The sequence below is a fragment of the Peromyscus leucopus genome, unplaced genomic scaffold (genome assembly GCF_004664715.2).
Source record: "Peromyscus leucopus breed LL Stock unplaced genomic scaffold, UCI_PerLeu_2.1 scaffold_1449, whole genome shotgun sequence".
Taxonomy (NCBI): Eukaryota; Metazoa; Chordata; class Mammalia; order Rodentia; family Cricetidae; genus Peromyscus; species Peromyscus leucopus.
In genome coordinates, this window is record NW_023504610.1 from 53228 (window position 1) to 72154 (window position 18927).

At 36.4% G+C, this 18927-nt stretch overlaps 1 pseudogene; it reads right to left on the minus strand.

The window, feature by feature from the left end:
* Window positions 1–3032: 3032 nt before the first annotated feature.
* Window positions 3033–18927, minus strand: part of LOC114688879 — a 48367-nt pseudogene continuing 32472 nt past the window's right edge.

The following is an 18927-nucleotide window of genomic DNA, read 5'->3' on the forward strand; positions in this document are numbered from 1 at the left end:
TTTTTTTTTTTTTTTTTTTTGACATTTCTTGCGTAGTTTTGTGCTTTCTGGATACTTGTACCAGCTTGAATCACAGCGATCCTGCTTGCTGAGTGCTGATAAAGCGACTACCCGTCTTTTCTGAAATTCTTAACAAGAAAAACTATAACTATAACTATCTAATCTTCAACTATAACTATCTAATCTTCAACTATAACTATCTAATCTTCAACTCCCTCAAAGACCCAAGAAGGAAATAATATTACCTAACAAAAATAAAAACAGGAAGTGCACGCAAGCAGCTTCCAAAAAAAATGTGAGTTGACAGAAACACCCAGCTGCCTGGACAGTCACCCAAGGTTTCTCCACAGCATTGGGGCATCATCTTCAGCCTATAGGCTTAGCGTATCTGACAGACTCATTTGTGAAGCAGGATGTACACAAGGCCAACAGTTCAACCTCACATTTGGTGAGAGTAGTTCATGTACCAGAAACACCTGAATTCTACTAGTGTCCTGTCATGATTCAGGATTTTAAATTCTGGAAATTGTTCAGGTTTTTTGGAATTCAGCTGTCCATTCTTCTTGACTGTGTGTGTGACTTCATCTCAGCATCCCATTCTTCTGTGCATCCCTCTATTAAATGCCAATCTACCATTGAGAGGTTAGACTCTATCAGCTCAATTACTCTTTCAAGAATAACTGTTTCAGCTACTGTTCCAATGCACACCAGAAGTCATCAGTCCACTGCCTGTTCAGCTGCCTTTGAAGAAAAGGCCACTGTACCTTTTCTGGATTGCAAAGGCCACTTCAGGGATGGTGCCATATTGTTGTGTGAAGTTCAGAATCTTGGCACATTTAGCTGATGACCTGGGCCATGCAGTACCTAACTCCAGGCTTCACCAAATGTGCAGGGTCAAAGACGTTCTTGATTTCTATAATGTTCCCAGAGTTCAAGATAGATCTAAATTTGATGAACTCGTTGCCAGTAATTTGCCTCCCAATTTGAAAATCAGTTGGGGTTACTGAGCATTTCAACAGTTGACTGCATTGAGATCTTGTTGTTCTCCTCACTACAGTGGCTGACAAACCTTGTGATATGGTATCCATCAGAACTCTTCTCTAAACCTCCCTTTCCTTTCCTTTTTTTTCCCCTGTAGAAGAACACATCTTTTTTCTCATGGAGAATCAACAAAGAAAACATTTTCACATTTGCTAAAGCTGTTTCCCCCCAATAAAATCAACTGTTGATAATTAAAAAAAAAGAAGGCATCAGAAGATGTCTTTTTTAAGGCCACAACCACACTTGTTTTGGCAAGAATCAGTAGTCCTTTGTTTCATGTCCTGTCTGTCCTGTTTATCAGCAGTTGATTCGAGGATACTTTGTTGTCCAGTGGCTAACTTTTGCCACAATGAAAGTTAACTCCATATGCAGTTTCTTCAATGCCCATATTTTCTCTGAAGTAGATTGGTACTGCCAGGAGCCAACATGCCTCATAATCATAACAAAAAAGAAAAAATCTAAGTTATTAAAACATTTTAAATGCCATATTCTGTAGATCTCTGAAGGGATTGAAGATGACCTGTCTATCTAAAATATATCTGTTCGATCTTGAAAACATACCTAATATGACTACAAGTTCGATTGTAATGTCTAAGTACTAACTTTCATTTCTTTATATCCTAATAGTTGGTAATAATAACATTCAAGGATCAGCAAATTGCATTACATTGTTAAATGAATGATATAAGTACAATATCTTGAACAAGATTGGAAGTATACATATAGCATTTTCTAACAATATCAATCTCAATATATATAATTTGTATACAATATACAAAAATCCAATCCAATGTAAAGTATTTAAAACCAGTAATTGTTTTTTAAAAGTAGATTTGATAATCTATCTTTCGTATCTATATCTTCTCTTTATTTTTCTGAGTAGATTCAATAATCTACCCTCTATTCTAGCATTTCTAGGTATCATTTTTTTAAAACAAGAACCTTAAATCTAATCTCCTTTGCTTAGCCCTTTTCCTAACCCTTAACAACAACTTGTAACCAACCCTCCTAAACAATGAAAATTATCCCAGACCCAAAACCCATTAGAAGACCAAAAACCACCTGCCCCACAGCACCTCTTTGGGAATGTGGGCGTCGTATTCTTAAAATTGCTTCCTGCTGGATATGGGCAAAGGTATCTTTATTCTGAAAAGAAAAATTTGGGGTTAATTGTCAAATTCTAGGAAAGGTAGCTATATCCTTTGTTGTCCAGTTTGAGTATAATGTCAAAGTTCAGGGTTTATCTCAAGTCCTTATTCAAGTAGTCTTTGAAACTGGATCACTTCAGCTAGCCATCTCAAAATTGCTGAGCAGTTTGTAGTCCAAAGCTTATCTGTAGATGATGTTTGTCAGCTTAGTGATATTATTATTGTCCACATGGAATTATTATTGTTGTGGGGCCCTGTCTTCTTCCTGGAGACTTCAGTTGATGTTAGGCCTGGCTGTGATTTCCTGCAGAAAACTGATAGAGACTTGAACACAAAGACATGTATAGGCAGCTAATTGAAGCCTTTTTTTCTAGAATTAGTTAGTATTCTATATGACCATTAATATCTCAACAAAGTTTAATATATATATATCTTATAAATTTTGATATAAAATTCATATTTTAAGAAAAGTTTAAAGAATCAGAATAGAACCAAAGAATTGAGATTAGTAGTAATAGAATAGTCCCTTAATTAATTTAGTTTTTCTCCTGTCCCATATCAGAAGATGGCTCTTTCTTCGGCATGATACAGAGAGTTTGCATTTTCTTTTAACAACATGCTTGGGTTTAAAGAAGGAGAGAGCCATTCTCCAACTCCAAAGACAGCTTTAAATTTTAATTGAACTGGGACTGCAAGAAGATCAATAGGGTTAATTTTTTTTAGAGAAGAGCAGAAACAAACATTTAAGAAGACTTATGAAATTTTATAGATGATATACTAATAGACCATTTTACTCTTTTTCTTGGGACATTTTTTTCTAGATGATTTGTCTTTTTTCTTCAGATGTCTCATTTGTCCAGTGTTCTTCAGATTCCTTAGCCTTCATTCTCCTAAAAGACAAAAACAAAAATCTTTCCCCAAGCACACATGGATGTTGATGTAACTGGTTATAAAATCTGACCTCATTCTTCCAGTGCCCTAAATGGTGGGCATAATCAGCTTGAAGGTGATAATTACAGTCCAGTTAAGGCATATTTAACAGGCTTTTTTGATATTGCATATTTGCTTACTCAGAAATTTATGTATAAGATATTTATAAGGTTATACACATATCCTAAAGCTTTAATAAATTAAAGGAGACTGAGATTGTGAGCAATTTTATACAATTATGTTAATATTGAGACAAAAGTGTTAAAAAAAAGAGAGTATCTGAGCAAAATATAACATTGATTTAATTACTTTCAAGTTCAATGACCAAAGAAATTCTAACCTTTCCTGCATGGCCTTAAGACTTCCTCCAAGGGGTTAGGGTTCTCCACAATGGGAGCTGCCCTGGCCTTGAGCAGCAGCACCAGGGATTCTGCAAGAAGTACCTGATTGACAAGCCCTGTCTCACTGAACTTTCACAAGAATAATTATTTTTAAACAGACATAATATCACATGTTCAATTGAAATTGTTATCAAAATTGCCCATATGGGTAAAGACAAAGTTGTCTCTGAACTCCACTCCTGTATGATCAAAGCAACTCTCAACTGCTGCACCAGACTATTTCCTGCTCTCTAGGCTCTCTCTCTTTCTTTTTTTTTTTTTTTTTTTTTTTTTGGTTTTTCGAGACAGGGTTTCTCTGTGTAGCTTTGCGCCTTTCCTGGAGCTCACTTGGTAGCCCAGGCTGGCCTTGAACTCACAGAGATCCGCCTGGCTCTGCCTCCCGAGTGCAGGGATTAAAGGCGTGCGCCACCACCCAGCTCTCTTGAAGAGCCCCTCCCTTCACCTACCTCCTCAGGAGTGTCCTGCATGGCTCTCTGCAGGAGCATCTTCAGAGTCTGCCTTTGGAACCTGCAATGCCTAATGGAGCCAACAAGGAAGTAAATGATGGGTTGGCACAGCTGTTAACACAGGACAGGAAAGTTGTAATTGCATAAAAATTGCAAGGGAAAATGTCAAGAGGCCACCAGATCCAAAGTAAGAGGAACCAGTAGATCCCATAGGACAAGCCGAAAGAGCAGGAAGACCAGCACTGTGAAGGCAATGGTCACATACAGCCTGGTCACTGGCATCCGTCTTGAGCCACAGAAAATTCTGACTAACAGAGTCAGGGTTGACCCTGAGAGTATTACAACTAAAACAATTAACCAAGCAAAGGTGATGAAATCTAGTTTCTCACACCACGATAATCAAACCTATCATAAAGGAAGCCACATGCCTTCCCTTCCAGGAGGCTCAATAGCAGGGACAAGGCCCAGAGCAGGGCACACATGACAGTTGATGTATGTCTTGGACGTCTACAGCGATACCAGATGGGCCACACAACAGAGAGGCAGCGCTCAGCACTAATGGCACTGATCATGCTCAGACCTGAAAGGTAAGCAAAATTAAACACAATTCTCAAATACTTATCAAGGTCAATGTAGATGTTGTGGTTATGAATAATAATATCGCTAAGGGAATATACAGTCTGAAAACAGAGGAAGAGGAAGTCAGCACCAGCCAGGTTGAGGATGTAGACAGAGAAGGCATTCCTGTGCATGTGGAAGCCCAGAAGCCAGAGCACTATGGCATTTCCAACCAGCCCAATCAGGGCAATGATGACTGTTAGAATATTCAGTGTTTGGGACATGGTCTTACAGGTTAAGTTTGGATTGTCGTAACTTTCATTCACTCCTGTGTTGTTAGTCCTCCAGGCGAAGGTGGCTAGGTCCATGCTAGGCAATTCTTCACTAGTGTTCCTTAAATGAAAAACAAGACATAAGGAAATGCTGTATACATTCCTATTTTCAGGCACATCCTGCTCTGTGGGAGTAACTGACCCTGGTTCATGAGGAGGAGGAAACAGATTTACAGAAATTAAGTCATTTGTCAAACCCTAAAATTTCTAGAAGCTTCTTCCAAATCAATTTTTTACTGACTTGAGCTATCTGTAACCAATTCATCTACCCACACTGGGGTAGCTGATAGCTCAAGCACAGCTGCTCAGCATCCTATGTGGTGTCAGGAAGAGGCAGGGCTCTGACCACAATTTCCCTTCAGTCCTGAGGCTGAGGTTTCTCTTATAGTGAGGAGTATAAGATGCCCCAGCATGAACAGTGGCTGCCCTCAGTCATTGGGAGAGAGGCCTTCCAATGGGGAAAAATGGAATAAAGAATGAGAGTCAAGAAAGGAATGAGCTTGTTACTAAGACATCTATGAGACCAGACAGAGTTATTAGGCTCGAAGGGCTGGTCTCCATTTCACATTTTGGAAACTAAAAAGCAGAGAGGCCCTCAAAGATAGCTAGGCTTTTCTGTTGTCTGTCATTATGCCACAAGTGTCTAGCTCTCTACAGGGAGCACAGTGGGTAATTAAGAAATGCAAATAAAGAAAAAATGAATTATATGCACTAGGGTAGTTGAAAATTTGAAGTAAATATTGTAAAAATGTTTTAAAAAAAGTTGAGCCCAGGCTGGCCTCGAACTTGTGATCCTCCTGCCTCCACCTCCTTCAGCAAATCCTACCAGCATGGCCACCACAACCAACAAGGAAACACATGAACTATGAACCAATAGCTGAGGAGCCCCCAACTGGATCAGGCCCTCTGGATAAGTGAGACAGTTGATTAGCTTGATCTGTTTGGGAGGCATCCAGACAGTGGACGGACCTGTCCTCAGTGCATAAGCTGGCTGTTTGGAACCTGGGGCTTATACAGGCACACTTGGCGAGGCCTGGGAGGAGGGGACTGGACCTGCCTGGACTGAATCTGCCAGGTTGAACTCAATCCCCAGGGGAGTCTTTGTCCTGGAGGAGATGGGAGTGGGGGTGGACTGGGGGAAGGCAGGGGGGCAGGGGGGAGAACAAGGGAATCCATGGCTGATATGTAAAATTAAATTAAATTATAAAATAAAATAATAATAATAATAATAATAATAAAAAGAAACAAAAGAAAAAAGAAGAAATGCTCAATAGCTCAATATAAATGAACAAACCCAAACAAAATTTCCATTCAACACATACTTCCAAGTGTCTCCAAGGTAAACTTAAGCTATGAAGAAATTTGCAAATGATCCTGGAGTTTTAGGTTTATATTATCTATCTAGGTAGGAAAGGGAAACATATAAAATGAAACATTCACTGGACACTTCTGCATGTCATTCTGTAGGAATGTTTACACAGAAGAACTCTTCAAATTCTAAAGAGAAACCTTAAGATGATTTTTTTTAAACACAGAAGTTGTAAGTGAAATCACACTAAAGACGAATGGCAGAGCTTTATTTTATTCTGCATTTGTTTTGAGTTCTTTTTTTTAAATTTATTTTACAACACCATTCAGTTCAACATAATAGCCGCAGATTCCCCTGTTCTCCCCCCGCCCCCCTCCCCTCCCCAGCCCACCCCCCATTCCCACCTCCTCCAGATCAAGGTCTCCCCGAGGACCGGGTCGACCTGGTAGACTCAGTCCAGGAAGGTCCATCCAAACTCTTCATATACTGCGCTGTCTCCAAATCTTCTATTTTTTTTTTTTTTTTTTTTTTTTTTTTTTTTTTTTTTTTTTTTTTTATACTGCGCTGTCTTCCAAAAACCAAAGTCTCCATGAATACATGATTTATGTGACCATAAAGAGATAAATACAGGAATAGGAAATGATGGTCTTTCCTACTACAGAGATAATATGACCCTTTTTTTGAGAAGATATAAATGATCTACATAGATATAGATAAGGTTATATATTTGAAAGGTAGTCTGATTCTTTGTTGACCATTTGCAGGCTGATGCAGAGCGATTGTTACATGGCAAGAGGAAGAAAGAAGACAGGGATTATTATGTTGGTAGTAGATATTGCTGTTGGGTGTGGTGAAAAGCCAGGCTATCCTAGCTCCTTCAGAAATATTTTCTTTGTCAGATCATGACTCCTTGATGTCCTCAAGTAAATAGTTTAATTTTCCTTGTATTTTTGGTGGATTTTCCTTTTGCTTTAGGAGTAATGGAGATGAATGCCCAACTTAAGGAATGTGGAGGGAGAAGAGATCCTGATACAAAGAACAGCATAAAAATTATACTTCTTGGCAAAATGTGAATTAGTGACTAAAAGCACCTGATTAGTTTGAGAGAATCATTAGAATGTTTTCCAATGATTCTACCATGTTTTGAGTATTCTTCAAATTTTTCTTTCTTGTAATATTTTGAGACACATGATACTTTATATTTTTTAATTGTATTCTGAAAATCAGTTCACAAGATGATGACTTCTTGGTAAAGATTTCCTTGAATTTTCACACATTATATAAATATCATTCAAGTGGGCATAGAGAACTATCCCATCACCCCAAGAACCTCCCCTTTGCAACCTAATTTGCAACCACTGATCTTTTCTCTGTCACTCATTTCATTTTTGAGACTGTCTTGTAAATAGAATCATAGATATGTAACTTTTTAAGACTGCCTTCTTTTACTGAGAATAGTACCTTTGAAATTCATCCATATTACTGAATATTTCAACTCATTCTTTTAGCTTTTGGGTGACATTTAATTCATAGAAATTAATACAGTGTATCTAGTCACTCATTATAGGAAAATAATGTCTCCAATTATTGGAAATTCTGAATAAATCTGCTTTAAAAATTTCTTTGTAAAAAAAGTTGAGTACTAGAAAACACAAAGAATAAAGAAAATATCACTGCTAATGATTTCCTCCATGAAAAACTCTTGCAGTTTTGAAGAATGTCTTATGCTATGGAGATGAATAATGATGGTCATAGTCATTCTGCAACCCAGGAATGTCTAGTATATAGCTGTAAATATGACTCAGAAGAATTTCAGACCCCAGGTTAGGCATTTGATTCTGAATTCATTGTGGGTCCTGAAAACTAGATGTGATTTTATGTAGATAAAAAAATATAGATCTACATGGAAGGATTTGTAGGTTGAGTTGAAAAAGGAAATAGGAACCACCTCACTTTGTAAATGCTGTCCCATCCTCTATAAAGATCAGTAGTAGATGTAAGTGAATACAAGCAGGTCCTGAGGCACATAGGATCACTTATTACTTTTCCCCCACCCAACACCCTGTCCAAAATTTTTGATAGGCTCCTCTTCCTCTGAGGTCCACAGAGATATTTGGAGAAAGCACATCTACTGTGATGTTTCCCTTCCCATCACCACACTGGACAATGGGAATTGAATGAGGGCTATTCCTCTATTTGCTGCTTTGGAGCCTGAACAAAGAAATCACTGTGAGAGCTCAGGCCACCAGAGTTCTCTGTATTAGCCCTGTTTTAGCCCTTCCACAGAGGCCAGGAATGTTGTTAGGTGGGGCTCTGGCACCATTCAGTTGATCCTGGCTTGGTCTGTCTAGAGCTGAGAACGCAAAAGGATCACAATACAACCATTCATACCTACTGAGCTTCTGAAACAGAATCCTGAGAAGAGCAGCAAAGCATCCACTCTTCAACTCTTCAACAATGAATGGCTATTGTTGTGCTTTCTGTACCTCCTTAATGTTCTTTACCCTCACAATTCGTTTTTGTAATATAATCCCATATACTTCTCTCTTTCCTGTCTTGCTGCTTCTCTCTTTTCCACTAGGCACACAACTGTCCACACCCTGTCCATAAGTATTAAGTATTACTTTCTTATTAATACTTTTGCATATATTACCTGTACTTCTCAGGTTTTTTTAATATTACCATAGCAACATCTGTAAAAATACATAAAATCACATCTAGTTTTCAGAGTGTACTTGTTGCTTTCAATTGCTTTCTGTTTCTTTCTAAATTTAGACATTTGGCTGTGTTTTGTGTTGACTAGGTCTGCTTTCTCCCTCTGAGCAAAAGTTTTTCCCTAGGAAGATATTCATAAAAGAGTTATCTAACAAAAGGATACAAATTGTGATCCAGAAATAAACATTTTCAAAGAACAAGTAATATGACTCTGTCCAAGTTTGATATCACTTCAATATGAAAAATCCAAAGGTATATAAATGATGTAATACCAGACAATGAACTCAGAAGTCTAAATTTTTAATGTTGAATGACTTGAAAGAAGATACAAGTAAATAGAGTAAGTGACAAATTTATATAACCTATTGTAGATAAATTCACATCTGAGATTCTTGAGCAAAGGATACAAATTATGGGAAGGACAACCTCAGGGAGTCAAATGAAATATCCATTTGGAAGCATCTCTATGTGGTGATATTTTATTTGTGCTCTAATAAACAAAGTTTACTTGGAGATAAGAGGAAACAGCCAGGGACTATATTAAACATAGAAGTCAGGCAATGATAGCACACACCTCTAATCCTAGCATTTGGGAGACACGGATTCACCTGGATCTCTGTGAGTTTAAGGCCACACTGGGAACAGAGGCAGGCAGGCATGGTGGCACATACCTTTATCCCCAGTTCTAGTTAATCATAGAGGTCTGTAGGTCTGTAGAGACAGACAGGAAGTGATAGAGCTGGGCAGAGGGAAGAAGTAAAATGGCAGGGCACAGAAAGGATATAGGCCTGGGTATATAGGGAGTAGCTCCTTTTGACCGAGGATTTCCAAGTAGTAAGAATGTAGCTGCCTTCTTTCTGCTTCTCTGATCTCTCAGTTTCTCCCCAATATCTGGCTCTGTGGGTTTTTTTTTAATTAATAAGACCATTTAGCAATTCTTTTTACATCTGGTGCCCAACATTTGTGGCATGAATTCACAAAAAATCCACTTGGCTGTGGCCTTACAGGCCCTAGCTCAGGCCTGAGCTACATGCATCCAGAGTCTCCACTCCACATGGGCCAGAGTCTCTTCACTTCTTCTCTCCTGGTGGATAGTGGGCTCTCTCTGGATCCCCATCTCTGATTTCTACCACACAAAATAAGCTGCCTTGAAACTCCCTCAGACTTTTACTGTTCTACACAGTAGGCAGACTTGGTGAGTCAATTAAGATATCTTAAAGGGGAGGAATTAGTTTAAGATAACTTTTTCCCACATTAAAATTTGGGAAACAATTTTACAATGGAAGGAATTTGGTCTCTGTTTGATAACACACTGGGCAGTCTGAAAATGGAACAATTAAATGAGAGGATAATTAATGTTGATGGGATTTACATAATGTCAATTATGAAAATTATTTGTTTGATCATTTTTATTTTAGCATTAAAAAGATTGGTTAATTTGAGTACCAAGATAAAAGTTTTAGAAAAGCTTATTAAAATAGATCATAGAGATAATCAGACCCAGACAGAAGAATTAAAGGTGAACTTATCTCAGCATTGAATTATATGGTTACAGAGAAACAGCCTGTTTTCAAACAAACAACCTTAATCCACCCAGTAACCTTAAAGGAACTGCCAAATGCTCAAGGCTATGTATGAACTAACTGGACTCCTGAGGAAATGTTAGATTTAAGGAGACTTAAAGAAGCTGTAGTCTTATATGTTATGCATCCTCTGTTTGTAAAGCAGATGTTAAACTCGTGGTAACAGCATTATCACTTGGGACTGGAAAGACTTGGTTACATCTGTCTTAGAGGCTGGCACACGGTTACAATGGAGAACCTGGTGAAAAGAGGAGACTAAGACTATGATGTAGGGCTAGAGGTATGGAAATTTCCCAAGATTAACTTCTTGAATAAGGCAATTATACTGATATACAAAGACAATCTTTATATGATGACCACACTGTAATTTTATGCCAAATGGCAGCCCTGAATGCATGGGACAGAATTGAAGAAGTAAGAAAAAAATGAGTCATTATGAAAGTTATACAAGGCCTAAAAGAAACCTTCATGGATTTCTTACAAAGGCTGTCTTCAGCAGTAAATAGAATGACACCAAATTCAGAAGCTAGACAAATAATAATAGAATCTCTGGCTTTTGAAAATACCAGCGCAGCATACAAAAGGGTGATTAGGCTGTTAAAGGCAAGATCAGCACCCTTAGAGGATTGGGTCAGAGGTACAATTAATATTGAATACCATGACCATGATGATACTTGGATAGGAGAGGTGATTTCCACAGGTTTGAAGAAAAATAATATTGTCAGATGCTTTAATTGTGGTAAACAAGGTAACCTAAAAAGGGACTGTAAACAGGGCATTCCTAGAAACAATGCTCCTTCAAGAAACAATGGCAACAGAATGACCCTCCCTTCTGGATTATGTACAAGGTGTGGCAAAGGTAAACATTGAACTAATGAATGTAGATCAAAAACGGACAGACAAGGTAATCTTTTGCCTTTGCCATTGGGAAACTCCCTGATGGGCCACTTGCAGGCCCCCATGCAAATTCAGTTCAGTCCTTTCCTGTTATTGTAGAAGAAACCCCTAACCAGGGCAATTAAATAACCAAATGCCTGTCACATAAAAACTATACTGCTTGGGGTGATAGAACAGCTATAGCAGAGAAAAACAGGAAATTCAGGAGAAACCATAAAGTGAATTTTTTGACAAACTTCTATAAATGAACAAAGATCAGAATTAATAATACAAATAAATGATGTTCTCATTGAAGGTCTTGTAGACACAGGTGAAGAAAGAACAATAATTGTACCAGAATCTTGGCATCCAAATTGGCCTCTTCAGGAGTTAGATGTTCAGCTCTTAGGGATTGGAACATTATCTCAAGTGAAACAGAGTGCAAGATAGCTTGAATGTATAGTACCAGAAGGACAGAGGGGAAAATTAAAGCCATATGTGGCTAATATAGTTATGAACTTATGGGCTGTGATCTATTACAACAATGGAATACTCAGATTAACATTCCTCCAACCTCAGAAACAAATTATAAACTGACACATATTTCTGAGAGAAATATTAGAAGGTATTATTCTAAAGAATGGTCACCCACCAGCCACATTGTACAAGAACAGGGCACAATAACTGATGATCTTCCAAAGACACCAACAGCTCTACCTTTAAAATGGTTAACAGACAAGCTCTTATGGATACAGCAATGACCTTTAACAACAGAGAAACTGCAGGCTTTAGAAGAGCTGGTACAAGAGCAGTTAAATGCTCAGCATATTGAAGAATCAACCAGCCCTTGGAATTCTCCTGTGTTTGTTATTAAAAAGAAATCTGGTAAATGGAGAATGGTAACAGACCTAAGAGCAATTAACAAAATAATTCAGCCAATGGACTGTCTACAATCTGGAATTCCTTTGCCTACTCTGTTACATAAAGATGTCCTCTTATAGTTATTGATTTAAAAGATTGTTCTTTTCAATACCCTTACAAGAAAAAAACAAAAAGATTTGCCTTCATGGTGCCCACTTATAATAATTCTCACCTTGTTAAGAAATATCAATGGAGGGTTCTCCCACAGGGAATGTTGAATAGCCTAACCCTGTGCCAATATTTGGTACAACAGCCATTGGAAGTAATGCATAAACAATTTTTAAATCTATAATTTATCATTATATGAATGGTATTTTACTAGCTGACTCAAATGTAGATACATTAGAAAGAATGTTTGAAGAAGTAAATAAAATTTTGCTTTGTTGGGGATTACAAATTGCTTCTGAAAAGATACAAAGAGGAGATTCTAGTAATTATTTAGGATATAAAATAGATCTACAAAAAAATTAGACCCCTAAAGGTGCAAATTAGGAGATATCAATTACAGACTCTTAATGACTTTCAAAGATTATTCAGAAACATTTCCCATCTATGAACTATTGCTGGGGTAAAAAATTATGAACTGAGTAAATTGGTCAAAACCTTAGAAGGTGACAAGGACTTAAATAGTCCAAGAGAATTATCACCTGAAGCTGAGAAAGAATTGACCTTGTTAGAAAAGAAAGTACAGGAAGGACATATGGATTGTGTAGATCCAAAGCTTGATTGCATTTTGGTTATTTGACCCTCTGGGCATTCTCATACAGGAATTCTATTGCACAGGAAAGATAATATATTGAAATGGGTATTTCTACCAAATAAACAGAGTAAAAAATAAAAACATATGGAAAAGAACTCAGATTTATTTTAAAAGGAAAATTGAAACTTTGTCAATTAGCAGGAATAGACCCAACAGAAATGGTCATACCTTTAGCTAAGGAGGACATTGACAAATTATGGGCAGAAAGTGGACCTTGGCGAAGAGCCTGCAGTAATTTTTTAGGAGAGATTAACAGCAAATATCCCAAAAGCAATAGAATTGTACTTATAAAAAGAGCTGATTGGATTTTACCTCACATTGTATGGGAAACACCCATATCTGGAGCTCGTACATTTTATACAGATGCACACAAACAAGGAAAGGTAGGTTACAAATCAGAAAATTTAAGTAAAGTGGTTCAAATTCCTTATAATTCAGTTTAAAAATTGGAATTATATGCTATTCTGATGGTATTAATGAATTTTTAAAACCTCTCAACATAGTTACTGACTCTCAGAATGCTGAAAGAGTGGTCTTACATACTGAGATTTCAGAATGTATCCCTGATGATCAGAATTAACTTCATTATTTATTCAGTTACAAGATATAATCAGAAATAGGAATCATCCCTTATATATAACTCACATCCAATCCCATTTGGGTCTAGCAGGATCTCTAGCACAAGATAATGATGAGATCAATAAACTATTGATAGAAAATGTGCTGGAGGCCTCAGAATTTCATAAAAATATCATGTCAATAGTAAGGGTTTAAAAAAGGATTTTTCCATAGCCTGAAAACAAGCCAAGGAAATTGTAAGGAAATGTCCTATTTGTTCTTTTTACAATCAGAATGTACTACCAGAAGGATGTAAGCCAAAAGGTACTCACAGGGATTAAATCTGCTAGATGGATGTGTTTCACATTTCAGAATTTGGAAAATTGAAATATATACACCACACCATTGATGCCTATTCAAGATTTCAATGGGCAACTGCTCTGAGTTCTGAAAAGGCTTATCCTATAATCACACATTTGCTAGAAGTTATAGCCAACATGGGTATACCTGTACAAATTAAAACTCACAATGCTCCAGCATATGTCTCTGGTAAAATTAAACAGCTTTTTGCTTATTACTGTACTGTAATAATTATTACAATTTTACTATATTGTAATAATATTGTATTACAGGTATACCACATAATCCTACAGGCCAAACAGTCATAGAAAAATGAAATGAAACTCTCAAGAATATGCTAAATAAACAGAAAGGGATAACAAACCCCCCAGAAATGTATTACATAATTCTTTATTAACTTTGAAGTTTTTAATGCTAATGAGAAAGGAACAACAGCTGCAGAGAGACTTTAGATAGTAGAAAAAAACTACAGAATTAAATCAGCCTATATACTTTAAGAATGTGCTCACTTCAGAATGGAAACCAGGATATGTATTATGTTGTAAACTATTTTCTGTTTTTTCTATAGGAGAAGAAAAGCTATGGATACCATCAAAATTGACAAAGATTTGATTTGAACAAGAGAGACCTCTTAATTAGAAGAGGTGATTGTTCATCAACCAGCATGGCCATTCAATTTAAATTAACTTATACAACTAATAAATGCATTCGATTTAATCAGCTATAACTTGCCAAAAGGGTACCTCTCCAAAGCTAGGATTGTGGAAGGGTTTTTATTTTTGTCTTTCAGGAGTATGAAGGTCAAGGAATCTGAAGAAAACTGGACAAATGAGATATCTGAAGAAAAAGAAAAAAATCATCCAGAAAAAAAATGTCCCAAGAAAAAAGAGTAAATTGGCCTATTGGTATATCACCTATGAAATTTCATTAGTTTTTCTAAATGTTTGTTTCTGCTCTTCTCTACAGACCCTTAACACAAATGGTCTTTATGTAGTCACAGTTCAATTAAAAATTAAAGCTGGCTTTGGAGTTGGAAAATGGCTCTCTCCTTCTCTAATCCCAAGCATGCTTGTTAGAGGAAAATTCAACATCTCTGTATCATGTCAGAAGAGCCACCTGATGTGGGACAGAAGAAAAACCAAAATTAAGGGACTATTCTATTGCCACTAATCTCATAATTCTTTGGTTTTACTTTGACTCTTTATAATTCTTCTTAAGGTATGAATTTTATATCAAAATTTATAGGATATATATATATATATGTATATATATGTATATATAAATATATATAAATATATGTATATATTAACTTTTGTCATGATATTAATGGTCATATAGAGTACTAACTAATTCTTAAAAAAAGGCTTCATCTAGCTACCTGTACATGATTTCAAGTTTGAGTCTCTATTAGTTTTCCATAGGGAATCATGACCACACCTAACAGCAAATATGAAGTTTAAAAAGATGATGGGGCCCCATAATGACAATTCCATCAGGATGATGATAACACCACTGAGGTGATAAACACCACCTAAAGATCAGCTTTGGACTACAAACTGCTAAGGACAATATAGAGATGGTTAGCTGTCATGATCCAGCCTCACAGAGTACTCGAGCAAGGACTTGAGACAAGCCCTGCATTTTCATATTATGCAGAAACTGGACAACACATGATACAGCTATCTCCCCAGGACTTGACAATTAACTAATTTTTTTTTCTTTTCAGGATCCCCTAAAGATGCCTTCACCCCTAGTAGGAAGTAACGTTAAGAATGTGACACTTACATTCCCCAAAAATGGGGTGGGTGGTTTTAGATAACTGTCTTTGCTTAGGATGGTTGGTTACAAGTTATTATTTTCAATGGTTAGGAAAAAGGCTAAATAAAAGAGATTAGATTTAAAGTTCTTGTTTTAAAAAAAGAAAAAAAAGGATTTAGATGAAGGGTAGATTATTGAATTTACTCAAAGGAAAAAAGAGAGAATATGGATATGATAAAATAAAAAGGTACATTATTGAATTTATTTTTAAAAGGCAACTACTAGTTTTTAAATGTTTTACATTGTATTTGATTTTTGTGTATTGTATACAAATTATATATATATATATATATATGTATATTGATACAAATTTGAGATTGATTTTACTAGAAAATACTGTATATATACTTCTAATCTTGTTCAAAGTATTGTACCTATACAATTTATTTAACAATGTAATGTAAATTGCTAGTCTTTGAAAGTTATTACCATCTATTTAGGATAATAAAGAAATGAAGGTTAGTAGTTAGTCATTACAATTGAACTTGTAGTCATATCAGGTATGTTTTCAAGGTCAAGCAGAGATATATATTGTAGATAGACGGATCATCTTAAAACACTTCAGAGAGATCTACATAATATGGCATTTAAGATGTTTTAATAACAGATTTTTTTTTCTTTTTTATGACTATGAAATATGTCTTCTCCTGGCAGTACCAATCTACTTCAGAGAAGATGATGGGCATTGAAGAAACTCCATATGGAGTTTACTTTCACTGTGGCAAAATTTAGCCACTGGGCAAGAAAGTGCCCTCATAACTGCTGACAGTATGCTGTCCAAAATGGACAGGCAGGACACAAAATAAAGGACTGTTGATCCTTGCCAAGACAAGGTAGGAAGGCTCTTTAGAAAATCCTGCTTCACAAATGAGTCTGTCAGATATTCTAAGCCTATAGGCCAAAGATGATGCCCCAACATTGCAGAGAAACTTCAGGTGACTGTACAGGCAGCTAGCTGTTTCTGTCATAACTCACATGTTTTGGAAGTTGTTTGTTTGCACTTTTTGTTTAACTAGGTAATATTATTTCTTTCTTGGGTCTCTGAGGGAGTTGAAGATTAGGTAATTATAGTTTTCCTTGTTAACAGTTTCAGAAAAGAAACTCACTAAAGAAGTATAAAGTGTATAAATTTGAAAGACATCCAAAGATAGTTTTGGTAATACAAGCTAGGATAGAACGTGAATTAGGTACATTTTGGACTCATGAAAATAATGGAATACTTTCACTGAATTTTTCAAATACAAATGGACTAGACATTGTTGCCTATATATATTGTGTATAGTTATTGTACTTATTGTATATAGTTTTTCTTATATTAGTTAAAACTTTTATTTTAGACAAAAAAGGAGAAATGTGGTGTTATTTTTTTTTGTGCTCTAATAAATACAGTTTACTTGGAGAGCAGAGGAAACAGCCAGCTACTATATTAACCATAGCAGTCAGACAATGATAGCACATGCCTTTAATCCTAGCATTCAGGAGGCAGAGATTCATGTGGCCTTCTGTGAGTTCAAAGCCACACTGGGAACAGGGCTAGACTTGGTGGCATATGCCTTTAATCCCAGAACTTTAATCCCATCCATCAAGTTCTGGAGGTCTGTACAGACAGACAGTAAGTGATAGAGCTGGGCAGAAAGAAGAAGTGATGTAGCTGAGCAAAGAGAGGAAGTGAGATGGCAGGGCACAAAAAGGATATAGGCATGGGTATACAGGAAGTAGCTCTCTTTGGCTGAGGATTTCCAGGTGGTAAGAATGTGGCTGGCTTCTTTCTGCTTCTCTGATCTCTCAGTTTCTTCCCAATATCTGGCTCACGTTTTTTATTAAGACTGTTTAGCAATTCATCTTACATATTTAGCACACTGGATCAGGAAGTACAAATAGTTAAAGATATTGAAGATGAAGTTGAGAAATAATGAGATTTAGAATACAGTAGAAAAATAAGATAAATTGGGCATTTTAATTCACTCCTATAATCCCAGGTATGATGAGTCTATGGCAGTAATGTTTCTGAGTTAAAAGATGGCCTTGACTATATTGTGAGATATACATCAGCCTGGTAATTTCTTTATCTTTGTCCAAACCAAACACCCATTGAAGAAATGTATTCTATCCTTACTCACATTATACTCCCTTGCCAAATTCTACCCAAGACATGGATTCTAAGAAAGATTAAAGTATCTGAGGAGGTTTACAAGAAGCTCCAGTCTTGGAGAAAAAGCCCTGAGGACCTAGAAAGCCATTTGCTACCCAAGGACTTTTCAACAAATTGCCCAATTCACCAAGTTCGCACCATTCTTTTGAGCCTTAATTGCCCACTAGGAGCACAAGCTCTTCATTCAGAACATTATCTGGACATCAGCCAATAAAAATAGTGGGAAATGAGATATTAGATAAGTACCTGAATGATCAAACTTGACTTTATTACGCCTGTGACCTCTCAAAGTTCTTTCACAATGAGTAGTTAATCTACAATAGGCAGTGGCAGGAAGCCAAATCAGAACAAAATCAGTTACAGCTTCTATTGTGACTGGACTTCTTGTCCAAGCAAGGAAGCTTTAACTGACATATATTTAAATCATTCACATCCAAAATATAATAAAAATGTTGCCAAGCATGTATGGGATCATTCTATAAATAAGAAAGAATAAAAAAGAATACTGCACAAAGAAAGAGAAGAAGTAATCTTAAATTATGAGACTTTAGGAGAGAATAAATTTCATGAAGACAATAAAAAATGGGATTGAGGATTCAAATATTTCAATAAATCAATAACTGAGTAAACTTCTAAGATGAACAAAAGTGCTGAGTCAGTACTCAAGTTAACCAGGAAAACCCTAAAATTACAGGAGCACCTTAAATAAGGAGTTACCTTAAATATAAATGGTGTTAAATCATCACTTAAATGATATAGCATGCATGACTGTGTGACAAAATATCCAACTGATGGCTGTCTGCAAGAAACACACTTCACTGACAAAGATATGTACAGAGTAATATGGAAAATGATATTCCAAATGGATAGAAGATAGAAAATCAAAATGTACATGTTCATAGTACTTCATGCAACAACTGTGGGGTAGATATCCTTTTTGACATCCTACAAATTTTTCTCTAAAGTATTTTATCCCATAATATAGTTGTGGTGGGTTGAATGTGATTGGTCTCCATAGA